Genomic DNA, 21,053 nt, shown 5'->3' with positions numbered 1-21,053 from the left:
TAGTCGCACGTCCGACCCTTTGCGACCCCATGGACTGTACCCCACCAGGCTCCTCTGTCCATGGGGTTCTCCAGGCAAGAATGCTGCAGTGGGTTGCCATGTACTCCTCCAGGGAATCTTTCCAATGCAGGGATCGAACCCTCATCTCATGTCTCCTGCATTGGCAGGTGAGTTCTTTACCACAAATGCCACCTGGGATAAGCAAACATTTATTTCATTTTTTCCGATCACCTCTTGGCAAGCGGTTCGCTCATTCCCCACCCCCCATCAAAGTCTTCTAGATGTCTGAGTGGAGGGGGACGAGAGTGAATTCACAACCTCAGGATGACTGATGAAGCCAAGATGTGCTGCCTGGGCTTCTTTTTAAAAATCCAGGTGAAAAGGTGTTTGAGAATAATAAAATCTAAGCGCTGCCTCCTGTCTATCCTGGAAGATGGGTTCCCTGCCCACAGCATGGAGGTGTCACGAGAAATTTCTAAGGCAAGGCCGCTGCCAAGATGGACATGATGGTTTCTCAGCAAAAGGAGACTCGGAGGGGCGAGGAGGAGGAGGAGGAAGATGACTGCACTGGGCTTTGATGGTCGTGCTTCCGAGGCCCGAGACAGAGGGGGTGAGCTGCAGCTGGGTGCAGAGACACCATCTCCGGTGGGGGCGGGGTGGGGGAGCGGCACAGCTGCCTTTTATAGGTTTGGAATGAAAAATGTTTTTAATTAGGGAGTGGAAACAGGGCTTTTAGTCTCGCTCCATGCTATGTACCTGTCAAACCGGCTGGATGGGAATTGTGTTCTGACCTCTGACCCCCACCTTCTTTAACCAAAGGACTCGGGTGGGGGAGTGGGGAAGCTGAGGACTGATGAACATCAGAGAGGATCTGAGGCTGCTTGTGGGGTCACCCTTGTCATGCAGAATATACAGCTCGATGCAAGGGACATCCCCACCCCATCGGGGGTGACTGACTGTATGAATCCAGCTGTGGGCTTGTGGGAAAAAAAAAAACATGGGTCCCTGTCGCCACTGGCTATGGACAAGACTAGGGGGACCAACAGAGCTAGAAAAACAGGGAAGAAAAATGAGGATAATCAAAATTTAGAAATTAAAGAAAAAACAATAGAAAGGTAATGGCGCAATAGTCTCACTTGATGCAGCTCCTCCTTCACCCCTTCCTAAAGAACCCCCTCCCCACCAAGAAAAAAACAGCTCTGTAAATGGAAGGGAAATTGTTCCATGGAGGTGACGGCCCTCCTGGGAGACGCACGGATAGCAAGGCTAGGAGGCAGCTCTGTGAAATTTCGGGAGCCAGCAAAGGGAAGGAGTGACCGGGAAAAAGCACTGTTCTCTTCTAGTCACAAACTCAATGGTCGCCTGAGCTCAGCTTCTGGAATTTTTTCCCCCATTTTCTTTTTTTTGGAAAGCCTCTCCGTTATAAGGTGCTTCCAGATGAGATGAGAGTCCTTCCCTAGATATTGGAGAGACTCTTGGGAGTTAGGGCACGAGTTGGTCATCCTTTCGGCCAAAGCAGGGGAATAGCCATCGCTATGCCTTTTCAGGCCCTAATATTCCACATGTTCCTGTGGAGTTTCCTCAATTAACTCATCTTCTTCCATGCCGTGAAAACTCCCACCTCAATTCTTGAAGACCCAATGAGGGCCACAGTAATTCTTTTCTAGGTCCTAAGTACTAACTACCCACCCCTCCCCTTACAGGTTCATAAAAGTTGAAGAAAACTTTGATATGACATTAAATACATGCATGCTGAAATGAATGCCCCTCTTGATTTCTAATTAAACTTTTGAGTAAGTTCACCAAGGCTGAACTGTTCTCTTTCCTGCCCCCTTCTTTGCCTGCACCCTCCCTCTCTCCTTCTGTGTTTCTGCTTTGCTGGTTGCTTAAACGAATGTTTAGTCCATGTATCAGTACTAGCTTCTAGGTATTAGTTCTAGGTTCAGGTCATATATTACTCCTCGGGAAGGAGGAGTTCTCTTGCTGGTTGAAAATAATTGCTCCTCTGCTGGGCTTGTTCCCCCTCCCTTCTCTTCCCTTCCATCCTTCATTCACAATCTTATGTAGCCCTTATCACATTGTATTACGTTTAGCTCTTTATGTGACTGTCTGCCCTGATCTGCCAGCTGCTTCAGGGCACAGATGCTATCCTTCTTTCTTTGCATCTCCACTGCTTAGCAGTTCTTAACCCCTGGATGTTGAAAGGAACTGAATTCAGAGCAAATGAATGAAAAGAATCAGAGGTAGGTTTTTGGAGTCTTGGTGGAGAAAAGTGATGTTTGCTCATGGACTAAACCTTGTTTCCTTTTCTTTTTCTTTTAAATTAATTAAATTGAAATATAGTTGATTTACAATATTGTGTTAGTTTCAGGTATATAGTAAAGTGATTCGGTTATAAATATATATATGTGTGTGTATATATATTTATTCTTCTCAGAGTATTTTCCATTATAGCTTATTACAGAATATTGAATACAGTTCCCCGTGCTGTACAGTAGGTCCTTCTTGTTTATCTATTTATCTATTTATTGACTAAACAACAACAACAACATTTATTTATTTGGCTACATCAGGTCTTAGTTGCATCATGCAGTATCTTCCGCTGAGGTGCCCGGACTCTAGTTATGGCACACGGGCTCAATAGTTACAGTGCCTCGTTGCTCCCTGGCGTGTGGGATCTTAGTTCCCTGACCAGGGATTGAACCTGGGATCATACAATGTTTGTCTTACTCTGTCTGGCTTACTTCACTTGTTATGATCATCTCTAGGTCCGTCCATGTTGCTGAAAATGGCAATATTTCATCCTCTTTTATGGCTGAGTAATAGTCCACTATGTGTGTGTATAGGCTTCCCTGCTGGCTCAGCGGTAAAGAGTCCGCTGGCAATGCAGGAGACATAGGAGAGGCGGGTTCAGGAAGGTCCCCTGGAGGAGGGCGTGGCAACCCACTCCAGTATTCTTGCCTGGAAAATCCCATGGACTGAGGAGCCTGGCGGGCCACAGTCCATAGCGTCGCAGAGTCAGACATGAGAGAGGCGACTGAGCACACACATGTGTATTTATATATATTTATGCAAAGTGCAAGTGCTAGTCTGTCAGCTGTGTTCAACTTTTTGCAACCACATGGACTGTAACCAGCCAGGCTCCTCTGTCCATGGGATTCTCCAGGCAAGAATACTGGAGTGGGTTGCCATGCTCTCCTCCAGGGAATCTTCCCAACCCAGGGATTGAACCCAGGTCTCCCTCATTGTAGTCAGATTCTTTACCATCTGAGTCACCAGGGAAGCCCAAGAATACTGGAGTGGGTAGCCTATCCCTTCTCCAGGGGATCTTCCCAGCCCAGGAATCAACCCGGGGTCTCCTGCATTGCAGGAGGATTCTTTACCAGCTGAGCTACCAGGGAAGCCAATATATATATAATATGTATATATATGCCATGCTGAAGATCTATTCCTAATATTCTGCCACTGTCAAAGGCAGGATGGGGGACTGCTCTGGTGGTTCAGTGGCTAGGACTGCGCACTCCCAATTTAGGAGACCCAGGTTCAATCCCTGGTCAGGGAACTAGATCCCACATGCTGCAACTAAGACCCAGTGCAGCCAGATAAATAAATAAAATATTCTTAAAAAAAAAAAAAGAGGCAAGGATGATGTGATTGATCAAATAGACCCTCTCATATAAATTATCTATTATATCATATCATTGATACATATATGTAGAATATATCTCCATAGTACATTGTTCACCATGCAGAAAGGTACTGAACGAGTTATATTATATTGGTTTTATTTTCTTCGTTAGACTTACTGTTTCTCTTGTGATTATGTACAGAAAATTGTTGACTGATTTTTGTCACATTTAGTATCCGGCATTGCATTATAGCCAACAGAAACAACTGCTAATATTTATTGAGCCCTTACTATGTGCCACATACTTTTTAGCACTTTACATATATTAACTTATTTGCTTGATACAGCGAACCTATGTGCAGCTCAAACATGATCTGTAATTGGTGCTATTATCTTGCTTGGCTGCAAATAAAAATTTCATGATATCCTATAAGCAAATGGTTAGCAATACAGTTGGGAATGTGGGTAGAGGGATTGAACTATTGTGATTTAGTGAGAGTATTTATCTAATCCACACCAGCACGAATTCAGTTTGATGGCTTAAAAAAGAAGTGTTGACATTAGGATTCATAAACATTTTGACTTCGGGGAAGGGAGGTCCAATGTCATGGCAGTGGTGTCTGTCTTGGGCAGAGTCTCAACAAGAGAGCAGGTAAGGGAAGAAAGCCCACCCTCTGTTCCAGCACGTTCTACACGCCTGGTAGGAGGGAGCTTTAGGGATCCCATTGGTTCATCTAACTGCAATGATGAATGTGAGTCTACGAGTCTAAAGCTTGAGAAGAGCTGTGACTTGCTGGGACTCCCTTCACTGCACTCCTGGAGAGATGTTTGCCATTATATATTGGTGATAGTTCTTGCTCTTAAGTCAAAACATGGAGGCTGAAGGACTTACAGACTCAAGAATGCCAGGATGCCTCACTTTCTGTTCTTGCTATGTGACACAGAACAGGACCTTAATTCGCCTTTGTTGAGTGAATCAGCAGATTTCTTTCCAGTCTACACTGGCACCCTGATAGCAATTTGCGATCTTATTATGTTAGGTTCACACCCTATTAGTATTTATTTTAGCTAATATAATGCAATTAGAGTATAATCATATCAGCAGCTTTCAGATCATGTCAAAAAAATAAAAGTTATTGGAATACCAGGGCTAATGGAAAGTGATGGAAAATAGTTAATGTGTGGACATGCTTGGATTGAGTTCGGCGTGAGGAGAAAGTTGGGGAATAGGAGGAGGGGGAGGATCAGAGCTTTGGCTTCTCCTGAGATCCCTGTTGAAGTGCTCTGGGGCTCATGCATGCCTCACCCCTGTATTCTTTCCCAAATGGGGCCTTGATCCTTTTCTTCTTTTTTTTTTTGAGACAGAGTTTTCTTTGGGTGTGACCAAGAAAGTGGCCTTGAAGTTGATCACGGGAAGACAGAGATGGAGATTCTAATTCCAACTTTTCTCTGAGTGGCTCTGTGACTTGGGCAAACCTTCTGCCCTCTCTGGGTAGTCCTCACCTATAAAACAAGGAGGGTGTCCTAGATAATAATAAGGTCGCCTGCCTGTTATTATATTTAATGATACTATGAATTCTCAGAGCCTGAGCTGAGCTATGAGGTCCAATAGGCCGATCCTTTTTTTCTTTTTTTCTTTTGGCCAGAGCAAAGCCCAAAGCGGCCCAGTGGCCACAGAAGACCTGCACTTCAGTGCTATGCAAACTAGTGGGTACCATTCAATGCCTGCAGCCCTTTGCTACCAGATGTTCTGGGACCTGGGTGGTCAAGAGTGGGCAGATATTTTCTTCAGAGGATGTTAAACTTCATAATGCCTGGGTTGGTCATGCTTTCTCATTCCACAGTCCTTCCTTCAGCCCTTTGGATAATCCTGATTTCCCCACCTGTGAAGTGGGTGGGTGAGGAATTGATGCAAGCAGAATATTCTAGAAAAGAAGCCAAGTGAAGAAGAAACAGTCGTCCAAGAGCCAGATACCATTTCCCGATGGCCCTTTCGTTTGGGCGGTGCTGGCTCCCCCTCAGAAGGGTGCCGTGCCATCTCTGGGCCCTGGTCCAGCCTTTGGATTCTTTGTTGTCTCTGAAGCATGACCACAAGGAGCTCATTGTTTGGCCCTTGTTAGGTATGGTGCCGGTGGTGCAACTCTGAGGAAATAATTAACACTTATTTCTGAGGAGAAGCCTCCAGCCGGATCCTCACTTGTGGTGGCGCATACATCTCGCAAAGAATTGTTATTTAAGCAATAATCCTTGAGAAATTGGTCGTTACCCGCATTAAACGACTCAGCCCATTGCCAAGGATGGTTAACGCTCTAATAAACTGGTCATTAACTGCAGTAACAATGAATTTCGAGGGGATTATTGCTATTATAAACCTTAATCAATGGTTTATAACAGCAATAATGTGGTCTTTTCTCTTAATGGTAAGTAGGGCGGCTTGCGCCATCGCCATGAAAATTTTTGTGGTGGCTGGTAAGTCAGAGGGGAGACCTTCTCGGAGCTGCCCACATCTAAGGGTCACACGGTGTGTGTGTGGGGGGACAAAGGACACTTTGGGGGCTCTTGGCTGCCCTGCTCTGTTCTCGGGGGGCCAGATGTGAAGCAAGGAGTCAGAGGTTCTTGTCCAGTCTCTGTGGCCCTCCCTGATTACAGACCCAGTGAAGTGCTGGGCTTGGGGATGCTTGGATATGCTCGTGATGGAGACTCAGATGAGGATATGATTCAAGATGGCTCTCCTCATGGTTGGGTGGTGATCGGGAGGGAGAAATGACCACCTACTTAAGGGCATGAATGAATGAATGAATGAATGTGTGTGTGTGTGATCAGCTGTGTCTGACTCTATGCAGCCCCATGGACTGTAGCCCGCCAGGCTCCTCAGTTCAGTTCAGTTCAGTTGCTCAGTCGTGTCCCCTCTTTGTGGCCCCATAGACTGCTGCACACCAGGCCTCCCTGTCCATCACCAACTCCTGGAGCTTGCTCAAACTCATGTCCGTCGAGTCAGTGATGCCAGGCTCCTCAGTCCATGGAATTTTCCAGGCAAGAATGCTGAAGTGGGTTGCCATTTCCTTCTCCAGACTTTGATATGCCTCCAAATAAAAATCACATCACTTTCATGAGCCTCTGAAAGATGAAGCTTGGAATCAGTCACGCTTCAGCTCCCTCTCTGGAGTAACACTGTGGTTCTTTTCATAATGCTGGCATCTTATATTAGTTTACCACTGTAGAGTAATAAGAATAATAACTTACATAATCCTTGGTATTGTTCTAAGTTGTTTACATATATGAACTCATAGAATCCTTACAACAACCCTGCTTCTATTACCAAGGACTCGGAGGCCAAAGAGACTAAGAAACTTGTCTGAGCCCAGAGCTAACCCCAGGTGGAGATGGTATTTCAACACAGGGAGTCAGAGCCTGTGTTTTTTTTTTTTTTTTTTTTCCCTCCTACAATCTACCATCTCTCTAGAAGTCTCCCTTTGTTATTGAATTCAGTCCTCACATTTCTTGAGGTAGGCTGCTTGGGGCTGCCATATTGATTTTACAGGTGAGGCAGGCAGTGACCTAAGGAATGAACGGATTTGCTCAAGCTGATGCTGTGGGTCTGAGTCCCACCCAGGTGGACCTTCTCCTTCTGGCTGAGTATGTGCCAGGGAGCTGTGCTGGGAGCTTCTAGGCCAGGAACTTCTCTCTCCAGTGAGGTAGGCTGGGCACATCATGATGCCAGGCTCCTTGTCACTGGGATCTCCTCCAACAAAAGGAAGAGAAGAGTTCATCCCCTCCCACATCACTGGAAGCATGCCCCTGGAGACAGGAGGTCTGATCTGTTTTCCAGCCTGTCATTGTTTAGAATGCATGAGAAAATGGACTTGCAGTAGAGTTTTCGGGCAAGGGTATTCAAGTACTTAAACATTTTTCTTTATTATGGAAAACTGAAAGAATGTATTGAAGGAGAGTATACTGAACCCTCATGCAACCGTTGCCAACTTGAGCTGTCATCAACTTATGGTCTATCTTATTTCATCCAACCAGCCCCCCACCCCTTCTTCCTCTGGATTATTTTAGAGTAAACCACAGATATCATACCATTTCATTAGTTATTACTTCAGCATGCATCTCTAAAAGTTGAGGATTCTTTAAAACAATAGTCACCACACCATGGTTGGACCTCAGAAATGAACACTATAATTCCTTACTATCACCAATTATAAGGTCAGATTTCAAATTTTCCAGATTGTCTCATAGATGCATTGGTGTTTGCTTCTTGCTCCAGCTATTCACGTGCTCTGTGACCTGAGACAAATCCCTTCCCAGGTTTGCTTCTCTTTATTCCTCACCCTCCCTTCTCTTCCATCACTGATTACTGAGTGGTTGAGGTGAGGCTTTTGCTGGAAGGCCTTTCGATGGCAGAATCTCTTACTATGCCATATTGTCATGCCTGGGTCTCCTCGGCAGACTCAGGAGGAAACTTTGAGAGGCTGCCCCCACAGTATGCCCTTTTGAATTTGACCTTCTTTTCTTCTAGCACACTCCAGAGAGCAGACTTGTTCTGGGGGTGAAGGCAACGGAGAGCAATCCTTCAGGCCAGCCCTGCCTCGCGGCCAGGCGGCCCATCTGCAGAGGAAACAGGAGCCTCATAGTGACCTTTCTCCAGGAGAGGATGCTGGCAGCCTTTAGACAGTCAGTGGAGTGATGCAAGCCTTGGGGGTAACCTGCCCACATTAAATGATAAAGCCCCCTTCTCCTCTTATCCTTGGTCTTGTGAGATGTACTCCCAGTTCTGCCTCTGGGACTCCACTTCCTCCCGTGTGAAGTGGGAAGGCTGGAGGGGAGATACCCTGGAAGGGTGTAGAGAAACACCTGGGAGCTTTTTCAAACTGTATTTTCTTCTGGAATTTGCACATGGCTGAGAGTAGAACATCTTCCCCCGTGTTTTCTCTCCCCCTTCCTTCCCTCTCTACCCACCTTGAGAATTTTAGGACCAAAGAGTGGCCAGAGTCTCTTGATGTGCTAACATCCTATGAAGCCAAGGTTTTGCCTGACTTAACGAGGTGTTTCCTGTCCTGCAGAACTAAAAGGGCTGTATCTGCTGGGTGGTGGCTCCTGGGGTGGGAGGTTGCCCTAAACGATCTTTGGTGCAGCTCCTTTTCTAGGTTTTTCCTGGGAATTCAGGTGCTTTTCTGCAAGATGTGTTTACCCACAGTGAGTGACGCCCTGGGGATGTTGAACAGGAATAATTCATAAGTTACAAGAGGTAGACCAAAGCTTTGAAATGGGAATGCTTCAACATTGGGAAAACCCACCAAATATTTGCTTGTCTTTTTCCCCTTCTGGACTCTGAGTTGGGCTGTAGACCAGGACAAGTGACCCAGGTTTGTCGTTATTCTTCCACCTTCAGTGGAGCTCAATCCAAGAGGACCTCACAGCGATGCTCTGCATGGTGACTCAGCTTCGGTGCCCAAGTCTTTAAAAGGACTGCAGGTTCAAAAGATGGTCTTTTCCTTCCCAGGTAGAAATGAACAGTAACTCCTTACTATCATCAGCTATGGGCTTCCCCGATGACTCAGCAATAAAGAATCCTCCTGCCAGGGCAGAAACTCTAGTGAACCAGGGGCTCCCAGTCCCAGTTTGCCGTGGCTGAAGGTACACGGCAAACTGCAGCGGATTGCTCAGAGTTAGCCTTGCTGTGCCTCCGGGACAGTAGAAGGACGTGGAGCTGGAGGCCGAGTCCCGGGCCTGGGGGATGGACAGAAGAGTGTAAAGATAGGAGGAGCCCCAATCACACGCCCTGTGCGGACGCAGGACTGAGAGTCAGGTGGATGCTTTTATTTATTTATTTTTTTAATTAAAGTATAGTTGCCTGACAATATTGTGTTAGTTTCAGGTATGCAGCAAGGTGATTCAGTTAGAGATATGTATATATTTTTTTCAGATTATTTTCCATTATAAGTTGTTATAAGATATTGAATATAGTTCCCTATACAGTAAATCCTTGTTGCTTCCCTGGCGGCTCAGATGGTAAAGAATCCACCTGCAATGCAAGAGACCTGGGTTCGATCCCTGGGTTGGGAAGATCCCTTAGAGAAGGGAATGGCAACCCACTCCAGTATTCGTGCCTGGAGAATCCCATGGACAGAGGAGTCTGGTGGACTACAGTCCGTGGAGTTGCAAAGAGTCAGACATGATTGAGCAACTCAGCAGCAGCAGCAGTGGCATCAACTATGAGGTCAGATTTCAAATTTCCCAGATTGTCTTATAAATGCATTGGGGTTTTCTTCCTTTCCTAGAAAGGGAAGCTTTATAGGATTTACTACAGGTGCACATCTAGAACCACCTATCCTGGGCTGACTGTCAGTACCCAGCCCAGGGCCATATCTGGTGGGGTCTTTCTTGCCAGGCTGTCCCTCCAGGCCTCCGCCAGGGTCCCCAGCCCCCTGTTACTCCTCTGTCCGCAGCCTTTGTAGAGAGGAACCGGTGAGGCCCGGGGCGGAGGGTAGGGGCATAAAAAGATAGATCTGGAATCAACGGAAAAGTTTACTCTATGCAGCACTGAAATAAAAAAGCTCATTCAGAAAGTTAATGATTTATTTTATAGTTTCATTATCAGGGTCACATTACTCAATAGCATTTCAAACATGTCATTTGTACAAACTATGGTAATTAAAATTTATAACATACTTCATCAGCAGCATATGAATCTTTTAGCCGGCACTCTGCTGTCATATAAACAGTGTAATTTCAGTTGCAATTCACCCTTTATTGGCTCTCATTTGTGATTTAACAGCCATCAATGACTATGCTATAAAGAATAAATTAACCATCCGTAAACCTGACGATGACAGGGACAGTCAGATAGACTTAGCCGCCTTCCGCCCAGCTCTTGGAGCCGGCAGAGAGCAGGTGAAGGCCAGGTACGCACCAGGCGCTCTGTTCAAAGGACCTTCCTGCCTCCTGCGGCTTCCTCTCACTGGGATGCCTTCTGGTTGGCGCCAAGGTCTCTCTGGCTGCCACTCCCAGAAGCATCAGTTTTTCTGCTTCCAGTATGGGGAGCTGGAGGGAAAAATGGCCCCTTCACAGACCCATTTTAGGATGTCTATGTCCCTGTTGGGAACTTGTGTGTGTGTGTGTGTAGTCATTTCAGTCTTGTCTGACTGTTTGCGACCCCTGGACTGTAGCCCGCCAGGCTCCTCTGTCCATGGGATTCTCCAGGCAAGAATACTGGGGTGGGTTGCCATTTCCTTCTCTAGGGGATCTTCCCAACCCAGGGGATCGAACTTGCATCTCTCATGTCTCCTGCATTGGCAGGCAGATTCTTTACTACTAGAGCCAGCTGGGAAGCCCGTTGGGAGCTTAGCTATCATCTCCAGGTAATTGACAAAAGAAAATGCTGGCGGGGGTGGGGGTGGGGGGGTAGGGGGTGGGGTGGCGGGGGACTTCCTTGGTGGTTCAGTGGCTAAGACTCTGAGCTCCCAACACAGGGGCCCTGGGTTCCATTCCCAGCCAGGGAGCTAGATCCCACAGTCTGTAACTAAGAGTTTGAATGCTGCAACTAAAGATCCCACATACTGCAACTAAAGCCCTGGAGCGGCCAAATAAATAAATAAAACTAAATATATATATATAAAAAAAAGAAAACTCTGGGGAACGTGTGGGGGCTTTCTCGGTTGATCTAATGACTGGGCTCGTGGACAGAGGAGCCTGGCAGGTTACATACAGTCTATGGGGTCACAAGCGTTGGACACGAGTCAGCGACTAAGCACAGCACAGTGGCTGGCCGGGGGGACCACTGGCATGTGGAGATAGTGGTCAGAGACGCTAAGGCTGCAGAGGGCAGAATTTGCCCTTCCCAGTGCCTGGTGCCAGAAACCCTGGCCGTCCAAACTTCTCCTTCTGCAATGAGGAAGCAGGGCAAAGGCCTTGCTGCCAGCTGTCCCGGCCCTCAGGGCAGAGCCAGAAGGAGAACCTTGTCTGAAGGTGAGAGCTCCTGGGGCAGGTCTGGCTGGCTCTCTGGCTGGGAGAGAGTGGCCGTCAGGATGGACCGGGAACTTGGCTTCCCGGAGGGCTGTGCTCCTTGGCGCCCCCTTGGGGCGGGGTGGTGGTGGTGGTCCAGGCCCTCTGGCTGGGCCCCACCCCGGACACCGCACACAGCTCATAAATGAAGTGGATTGGATTTGTTACTGCGACGTCTCCAAGGAGCCTGGGTCATGCAGGCCAATAAAATTGGCCTCATAAATTCATCCTGACATGCAGGATTACTCCAGCCCGCTGAGGTCACCTTCCTGCTCTGATTTATCGCCAGCCTATGGGTTAATAATACTGTTTACTGAGTGTTGCCGGCTTGTCTCTCCACTTCCCCTCCCTTTCTGGGAGCAGATACTGATCAGAACGTCTCCTTGGAAGGGTGTGGTGGAGGCGAGAGAGGAGGGGAAGGAGTATGTGGGTGGGACCTTTCATTCTGTGCTCTTTTAAAGCGATATGTGTATATATATGTATGTATGTATGTATGTATTTTCTCTCTGAGATGTTATCTGCAGCCCGTCCCATCCAGGGCCCTGTCTGGAGTTTTACCTGATTAAAGGGCAGTTTAGGAAAGAGTGGGTTCTCTCCCACTATCATAGGTGAGCTTGGGACATTAAATCAAAAGTGACTTTTCTGTTCCTTCCTTGGCTGACCCATAGGGTGCTCAGCCACATGAAACTTGTATGTCAATGGCTGGTCTCTGCTTAGAAACACTACGGAATTTAGTGTTGATGTGGAGAGGATGGTGGGGAGCAGATCCTATCCTTTCTTTTTTCAGGACCAGAAGATGTCAGTGGTGAGAACATGGAAAATCCTCACATGGGTCTGTTTTTTTTTTTTTTTTTTTTTAAATATTTATCTGTTTGGCTGTGTTGAGTCTTAGTGGCGGCCTGCGGGACCTTTCACCGTGGCATATGAGCTCAGTTGCCCCATGGCATGTGGGAATCTTAGATCCCTGACCAGGGATCAAATCCATATCCCCTGCATTGCAAGCAGATACTTAACCATGGGGCCCCCAGGGAAATCCATCTTCACATGTGGATTCTAAAGTCCTAACCACACCTTAGAGTCTCCAACCCCACTTTTTCCCATGGACAAGTTTCCACGTGTTACATCCTGGGCTTGTTTGCTACAGTTTGAATGATCCAAAGGAAACCAAACCAAAAACCATGTAAAAAATCAGACAATGGCTCTTTAAATGGTTCCCTTCTTCCAACAAATAGGCTGGCCAGTGGCCTCAGCCTCAGAGTCAGCCCAGAGTCCCCTCCTCCTTCTTGGGCTGGAGACCAAGCTATCACTGCGACACCATAAATAAACAAATGAAATCTGAGGCCCTTGAGCATGTGACGGCAGTGCCTCAAGGCTGTCTTGAACCGGGAGGAGCAGAGCTTTGGGTGGGTCTCTAAATAAATTAGCCAGTGGTGATGGATCGATTTCTTTGTGAGTTTCCAAACTCAGGAATCAGATAGTGTCTACCCTCAAGGTACCTGTAGTCTACAGAAGAATCAGGATGAAGGACTAACTGGTCAGCTGATTTGAGGGTGTCAATAGAGGTTGATAAATAACAGGCAGACCTTTTGATTGCACTATGCAGACACTGGTTTTTTTTTTTTAATTAAATTAAAAAAAAATTTTTTTTTCTATTTTTTTTTACAAATTGCAAGTTTGTGGCAACCCTGCATTGAGCAAGCCTATTGGCACCATTTGCCCAATGGCATTGCCTCACTCCATGTCTCTGTGTCACATTCTGGTAATTTTTGCCATATTTCAGACCTTTTCGTTACAATTCCATGTGTCTCGGGGATCTGCGGACAGTGATGTTACTACAAGGACTCGCTGAAGACTCAGAGGATGAGAGCAGTTTTTTGCAATAAAGTGTTTTTTTAATTAAGGCCTCTACATACTTTCTTAGACATAATGCTGTTGCACACTTCACAGACTACAGTATACTGTGAACGTAACTTCTCTATGCACTGGAAAACCGGAAATGTCTGAGACTCGGTTTCTTGGGATATTAGCTTTGTTGCAGGGTGGGAGGGGCGTCTGGAACCAAACCCTCAGGATCTGGATATGTAGTGAAATTGTCTATACACGTGTGTGCAGGGGAGGGCGAGGATGATTCCACTTGGGGCCAATCCTTGATGTCGTTTGAGGCTGGGCATTTATTTATTCAATCATCAAACACTTCAGAAATCCTGCTTCTAACCAGGCACTGGCTCCCCACCATTTGGAAACCTTTCTCAGCTGCTGCTTTGGGACGATGGCAGCTGAAGTCCTAGCCCTTCTCTGTTCAAGTGACCTTCCTCTGCTCCCTCTCTCCAGACTCCTCCCCCAGCGCGGGGCTCTCGTCCAACCAGGCTGATGTGCCCCGAGAGAGCGTTCAGAAGACAGAATCGCTTTCAGAGACTCGGGAGTCTGCTTCCACCGTGTGAGGGTCGGGGAGGGCTGGGCTGACTGTCCACCCAGGGCCGAGGGGATGTGACTGGTGTTGCCAGAACCCGCCCTGGTGAGACCACGCCCCTGCCTGGCCACAGCCCTGCGGTGGGCTTCTTTGCTTCCCAGCATCTCTGGCTGCCTGGTGGTTGCAGGGCTGTGAGCAGCTGGCTTTGGACACTTTACTGACCTCAGAGAAGGCAGGACGGAGAAAGAAGTGGTGGTTGTGGGCGCTCCGGCTTGGCTTCGCGTCACGATCAACGCTCCCTCCTGTTCTTCCTCCCTCGGCCGAGGAGGGAGGAGGGCTAACCCGTTCCCAGGTGAGGCAACAGGTGCGGTCACAAGTGCTCTCATCCCCTGTCACAGCACCCTGGCAGGTGGGCATTTTTAGCTTCTTTAAAACAAAAAGCATAACAAAAAACAGTGAGGAGACCCGCTTAGAGATGCTAAGCGATGGGGTCAAAGTCACACATCTAGTAAGTGATTTGAACCAAAGCCTGTCTGACCCTAAAGCCCAGACTTTAAAAAATCATACCAGGGGCTTCTCACCCTCTCCGAGGAAGCTGACAGCGTGACATTAAGAGGCTTGGGAAAAACAGAAGCCAGCCAGTGGCAGGAACAGTCTTGAACCTGGATCACCTCCCGCCTCCTTCCGGCTGCTTTCCACTTGACCTGCAGGAAGTCCATTAAATAGAGGTACTTGTCTTCCCCAGAACAGTCACTCACTCTGGAGAATTAAAAAGCTCTGGGGATTTGGGGAGAAGAGCAAATACTGTGTCTGTTGTTGTTTGATTGCTAAGTCATGTCTGACTTTTGTGACCCCATGGACTGTAGCCTGCCAGGCTCTGCTGTCCATGGAATTCTCCAGGCAAGAATACTGGAGTGGGTTGCCATTTCCTTCTCCAGGGGATCTTCCCAACCCAGGAATCAAACCCAGGTCTCCTGCATTGCAGGCCGATTCTTTACTGACTGAGCTATGAGGGAAGCCCCTGTGTATGTACGTGTGTATATATATGGGCTTCCAAGTGGGCTCAGTGATAAAGAGTCTGCCTGTCAATGCAGGAGGTGCAGGTTCGATCCTGGGTCGGGAAGATCCCCTGGAGGAGGAAATGGCAACCCACTCCAGTATTCTTGCTTGGAAAATCCCATGGACAGGGGAGCCTGGCAGGCTATAGTCCACGGGGTCGCATGAGTTGGACACAACTTAAAGACTAAACCACACATATACATATACACATACATATGTATGTACATATATGTATACATGTACATGTTTAAATGGGAAGCAAAGCTGGCTAGAGTCCCTCAGATCAGATGGCCTGAAACCAGGATAATTTTCAGAGATAATGGTAGGGTGGCTGGAGATATTTCAGTGCCTCGTTGGCACATTTCTTTCTGAAGGCTCTGTCAAGAGGGCCGCTGTTGGCTGTGAACTTTCACAGCTCTGCCTCGTACGCCTGTGATGTCTCCAGCTGAGTTCTCCCCTTGCTGTGTTTGCCTGAGCTCCATGATGGTTTTTACTGGCCTATTGCAATCCATGGCTGGGTACAAAGGGTCGTCTATTAAAACAAGAAAACCAAAACTCCCATCTGGATGCAGGGAAATGGTGGGTTTAGTCCTAGCATCAGGGCAGGTTTCCTGGTTCAGGACGATTATCCTCCAAGGTGAGCAGGTGGTCACATTCACTGCCCCCTGTGCCCAGCACCATGCTAGATGCAGGGAGCAGGCAGAGGGAGCCGGAAAGGCGACATGAGCCACACGTTGCAGGCTTGTCCCAAAGGTACTTACACACCTGCCCTCTTTGGCCTGTGCTCCTGGAGGTGGTAAAAACCTTCCTAGGGTGGCTAGACTCACCCACTGGGGGACAAGGGCCACACTTAGGGCTCCAGACCTAATTCTGTCAATTGCTACCACCCATGTGATCTTGAGTCAGTTCCTCTGACCTTTTTCCCCTCTTGATTTTCCCATCGTCACCTGAGGACGAGATGATAGGATGGCATCACTGACTCAATGGACATGAGTGAGCAAACTCCAGAGGATGGTAAAGGACAGGGAAGCCTGGCGTGCTGCAGTCCACGGGGTCGCAGAGAGTTGGACACGATTGAACGACTGAACAACAACAATGACTGAGGGATGTGTGATGAAGGAGACAGGATGCTGAAAATAAAGCATCATTATGAGACAGAAGGAAGGCATTATTTTGAAGTGAGGACCCTCTTCACTCCTGGTCTGGCTTTGAGACAGCCTTCAAGTTACATACGCATCATGCATTTGTGCTTTAATGACACAATGTCATGGGCTGAATTGTATCTCTTTCAAATTTAAATGTTGAAATCCTAACTCCCAGATCCTTAGAATGTGACTGTATTTGGAGACGGAGTCTTTCAAGAGGAAGTTATTATTTTTTTTTTCTTTCTTTTTTTTAATTTAATTTAATTTTATTTTTTTTAATTAGTTGGAGGCTAACTACTTCACAACATTTCAGTGGGTTTTGTCATACACAAGAGGAAGTTAAAACGAGGCTCTCAGGGTAGACACTGACCCAGTGTGTGTGCATCTTATAAAGAAGAGTTTAGGACACAGATGCGGGAAGACCCTGTGAAGACATAGGCTGTCTACAGGCTCAGGGGAGAGACAGCCTTATGACACCTTGTCTTGGATGTCCAGCCTCCAGAATTGTCATAAAATAAATGTTGTTTAAGCCACCCAGACCATGGTGCTTTGTTATGGCAGCTCAAGCAAAGTAGTATACACAGCAAGATGATTTAATATTCACCTTATTAGAGACATTTTGGTAAATTCCAGAGCAACCATTAAGAGAACTGGGCTGGGACTTCCCTGGCAGTCCAGTGGTTAAGTCTTTGCCTTCCAATGTAGGAGACGCGGGTTTGATTCCTGGTGGGGGAACTAAGATCCCTCATGTCCAAAAAAGGGTGTGCATGTAATTTGAGGATTTGATTGGGAATGATTTTGTGGGTTTTCCTTATGGTGTCTGAGTACTGTAGCAGGAGGAATTCCCATTTATCTTTTTTATTTAATTCTCTGATTAACTCTATGAAGTTAGGATGACAGTTCCTAATTGACTGATGAGGAAACTGAAGCCTGGAGGCTTACGTGATGGGACCCCAGCCCCAGTCTAATTTCAGCACTACCAGGGATTCTGGAAGTTGCATCGCTTAAATGCTTTGCTTGGGTCCAGCCCGAGCAAACATAACTCAAGTCTTGCACCCAGCTACGAAGGTGACCTGCCGGAGGAGCAACCTGAAAGAAATAAGGCGAGGCACCAGGAAGAATTTCAAAGGCGTCCCCTAATCAGGACAAATGGCTGCAAGCCTGAGGTTTGCACAGATAGCCTGCCGAATCTCAGGACGCTCTCTTGCCACAAGCCAGTGCCTCGCTGGCTCGGAAATTTATGCTGGAATTTAGACAGAGAACACAAATCATCGTAATCTCCCGATGAAAGATCACTGTCTCTGCAAATGCATTACCTGCTTGGAAAGCGACATGTTAAAAAATACGGATAATATATGGGCACAAGGAGAGCGATTTCCATGCCTGGGCTCCTCTGGCTAAAATACACGCACCTGCACCAGATGCGGAGGATGACAAAGGAAGGCACCGGGGCCCCTGAGCAGCTTCTGTGTCGGCTGTGACTCTGACACTCCAAACAAAAGACTGCAAGCTCATCGAGCCGCACCTCTCCCCGACATGGGGTGTCTCAGATGTCAGGGGCGCAGGCATGGGATCCCATGCTTTTCACCCCAGAATCAGATGCCCTTGGGGTTTATGGAACCCACTTGTCTGTCCTCAGCGGCTCCAAGACAGAACAAGGTGGGTGGGGGAGTGTGGGCTTGGAGCCAGAGAGACCAGCTTTTCTCGGACGACCTCCAGCTTCCTGACCTGTGGGCCGTGTGATTTCAGGCTTGTTCCCGAGGTCGCTAAGCCCCAGCCTGTTCTGGGCACGGCCCGCCTCCCTCTCTCTGCCCCGAACCGCCTCGAGTCATGGCCCAGGGCTGCATCTTGGTCTTCTCGCTCCTGCTTGCTCGCTCCGCGGCTGCGGTGTGATCCCGGTGCCAAGGCCACTTTCCTCCGTGCTCTGCTCAGGAGAGAAGCCATTCGCTGTCTAATGGGCCTGGAGCACAGGTGCATCCCTCTTGCCGTAACGATTACGGGATAAACAAAGCGAAAAGAACCCGAACCCCAGTACATTGTCCTAAAGGGGGAAATAAGGCTTCAAAATGGCCGGGATGTTTACCGACCCAAGCAAAGGGAAACGGCTCTGCGGGCGCCTAGACTCACTCTCTCTCGCCTTGTGGGGGAGGGCGAACCTTTGCGGGTCGGGCCTTGGTCCCCGGGGCCGGTCCTTGTCCTCCAAAGGGGTGCTTGGAGGAGAAGTAATTCAAGGCTATCTCCTCCACCATGTTTTCTTCTTTCTGGACGGAGGAAATGGATAAGATCCCAAGCGCTGCTGTCTGCAGAGGGTGCAGCTTGGAAGTGTCTGCGTTTGTACGAAGGAAGGATGGTGCTTGGGAAATGGCCCTGTAGGCTGTTAAGGGGCCGGTTTGGGGGACCTCATGGAACAGGCCTGCGGGAGCTGAGGGATGGGGAGGCAGGGCTTCCCCATCGGTGTTGGGTGAACACCTTTCCCCGCGCGTGCTGGGAAGGAGCAATCCTCCCTTATGAAGATGTGCAACAGGTGCACAGCTCCTGGCCCCCTCGCCCCTTGCTGGAGCCGCTTCCTCATCCACCAGCATTCTCCAAAATGGGCTTTGGCTCCATAAAACCAAAGGCATTTGGAACATAGAACCAAATGCCTTTTGTGTGGTGGCCTTCTTGGCATGAGTTAGTAAGACAGAGAATTAACCAGCTCAGCCTCTGCACTCCTGATTTCCACTAAAACTGGTGACTGGGGGAGGGGAGGAGAATCCTTGTTATCAACCCTCTGGGTTATCTTTTATGTCTTTCAGATATGGTCCCTTTTCTCTTTTGTTTTTAATATTTATTTATTTTAAAAATTGAATATAGTTGGCTTACGATGTTTCAGGTATGCAGCCAAGTGATTCAATTACATGTATATATATATATATATATATATAGTATATGTAATCAATATTCTTTTTTCAGCTTCTTTTCCATTATAGATTATTACAGGGCAAGATATTGAGTATAGTTCCCTGGTATAGTAGGTCCTTGTTGTTTATTTTATATATGGTATTATGTCTGTTCATCCCGTACTCCTAATTTATTACTTGCCCCCTTTTCCCCTTTCGTAACCATAAATTTGTTTTCTATGTCTGTGAGTCTGTTTCTGTGCTGTAATTAAGTTTGTTTGTATCATTTTTTTAGATTTCCATATATAAGTCATGTATGTTTTTCTCTGTCTGACTGACTTCACTTAGTATGAGTGCTCTAAGTGCATTCATAGATCTGGTCCCTTTTCATCTTATTTTTTCCTCCCATGAGATGAAAAGTCCTCCACATAGGCATGTGGGCGCTCAATTCCTTCCTTGGGTCTGGTGCTGCTTGTGGGAAACAGCGAAGAGAGAAGGAAGCAAAAGAGATGTGAATAAAGACAGTGAGAGAAAGATGGAGGGGGAGGGGAAGGGTCTTATGGCACAATTAGGACCACGTCTTGAACAGGTATGATGTAACACACATACAGATGAAGCATTTGTTTTTCATCTAAAAATATTTACTGAGGGTCTATAATGTGTCAAGTGTAATAGACAAATTCTAAGCAAAAGATAGATGAATCTTTGCCTCCATTTGGAGTCAGCCAATGTCCTTTCCCCATGCTAGCCCCAGGTAACCACCGATCTGTTACTAAACACTAGTTTTGCTAATTCTAGAATTCATACAAATGGAATCATGCAGCATGTATACTTTTGTCAATTTTTTTTCCACTTACCAAATGTTTTTTAGTTCCATCCACACTATTGCAAGGATCAGAAGTTCATTCTTTTTATTGCTAGAATTTCATCATGTGGCTATGCCACAGACTGAGTAAACCATTCACCTGTTGATAAACATTTGCATTTTTTCCAGGTTTTTCTATTATATAAAAAGCTACTATGAATATTCATGTGTAAGTCTTTGTGTGAACATATGTTTTTATTTATCTTGGGTGAATACCTGGGACTGAACTTTCTGGATACTTTAGAAATATAAACTTTACAAGAGGCTGCCAAAAATTTGCAAAAATGGTTGTGTCATTTTTCACTCCTCCAGTAATATATGAGTTTTCCAGCTGCTACATATCCTTGCCAATACTAGCTACTGTCAATCTTCTGAATTGTAGCCTTTCTATGTGGGGTATGTGGTGATATAGTTTAGTGGTTTTAATTTGTGTTGCTCTGAAGACTAATAATGCTGCCTTTTATTAAGTGTCTGCTCAATCATTCAGTTATTTCATTGATGTTTTTGTCTTTTATATTATTGTTTTGTAGGAGTTTTCTATATATTCTGCATGTCATGTGTATTTATGTTTTTCTGCCTTTCTGTGGTTAGTGTTAATTTTTTATTTTTAATAGTGTCCACCTAAGAACTGAAATTTGTAATTTTGATAAAGCCTTATTGACTAAGATATTTTTTGAGAAGTTTTGTAGTTTCAGCTTTCACATTTAGGTTTATGACATGTTGAGCTGATGCTTGTGGATGGTGTGAGGTAAGGGTTGAGGTTCACGGAAATAAATATGGATGTTTAGTTTTCCACCATGATTGTTGAAAAAACTATCCCCTCCCCATTCAATTATATTTCTATCAGTGTGAAAAACTAATGGACCATATATGGGGGAAGGGTCTATTTCTGTAGTCTCTATATGTTTATTGTTATTATAAATCACACTATTTAGACTAGTATAGAGCTTTATAATAAGTCTTGAACTCAGGTAGAGTAAGTCTTCCAAATATTTTTAGTTTTGAAAATTGTTTTGGTTATTCCTTTGAATAACCTTTGGGTCTTTTGGAATTTTCATACATT

Source organism: Cervus canadensis, chromosome 31 (assembly GCF_019320065.1).
Source record: "Cervus canadensis isolate Bull #8, Minnesota chromosome 31, ASM1932006v1, whole genome shotgun sequence".
Lineage (NCBI taxonomy): Eukaryota > Metazoa > Chordata > Mammalia > Artiodactyla > Cervidae > Cervus > Cervus canadensis.
Note: the sequence above shows the minus strand (reverse complement) of the source record.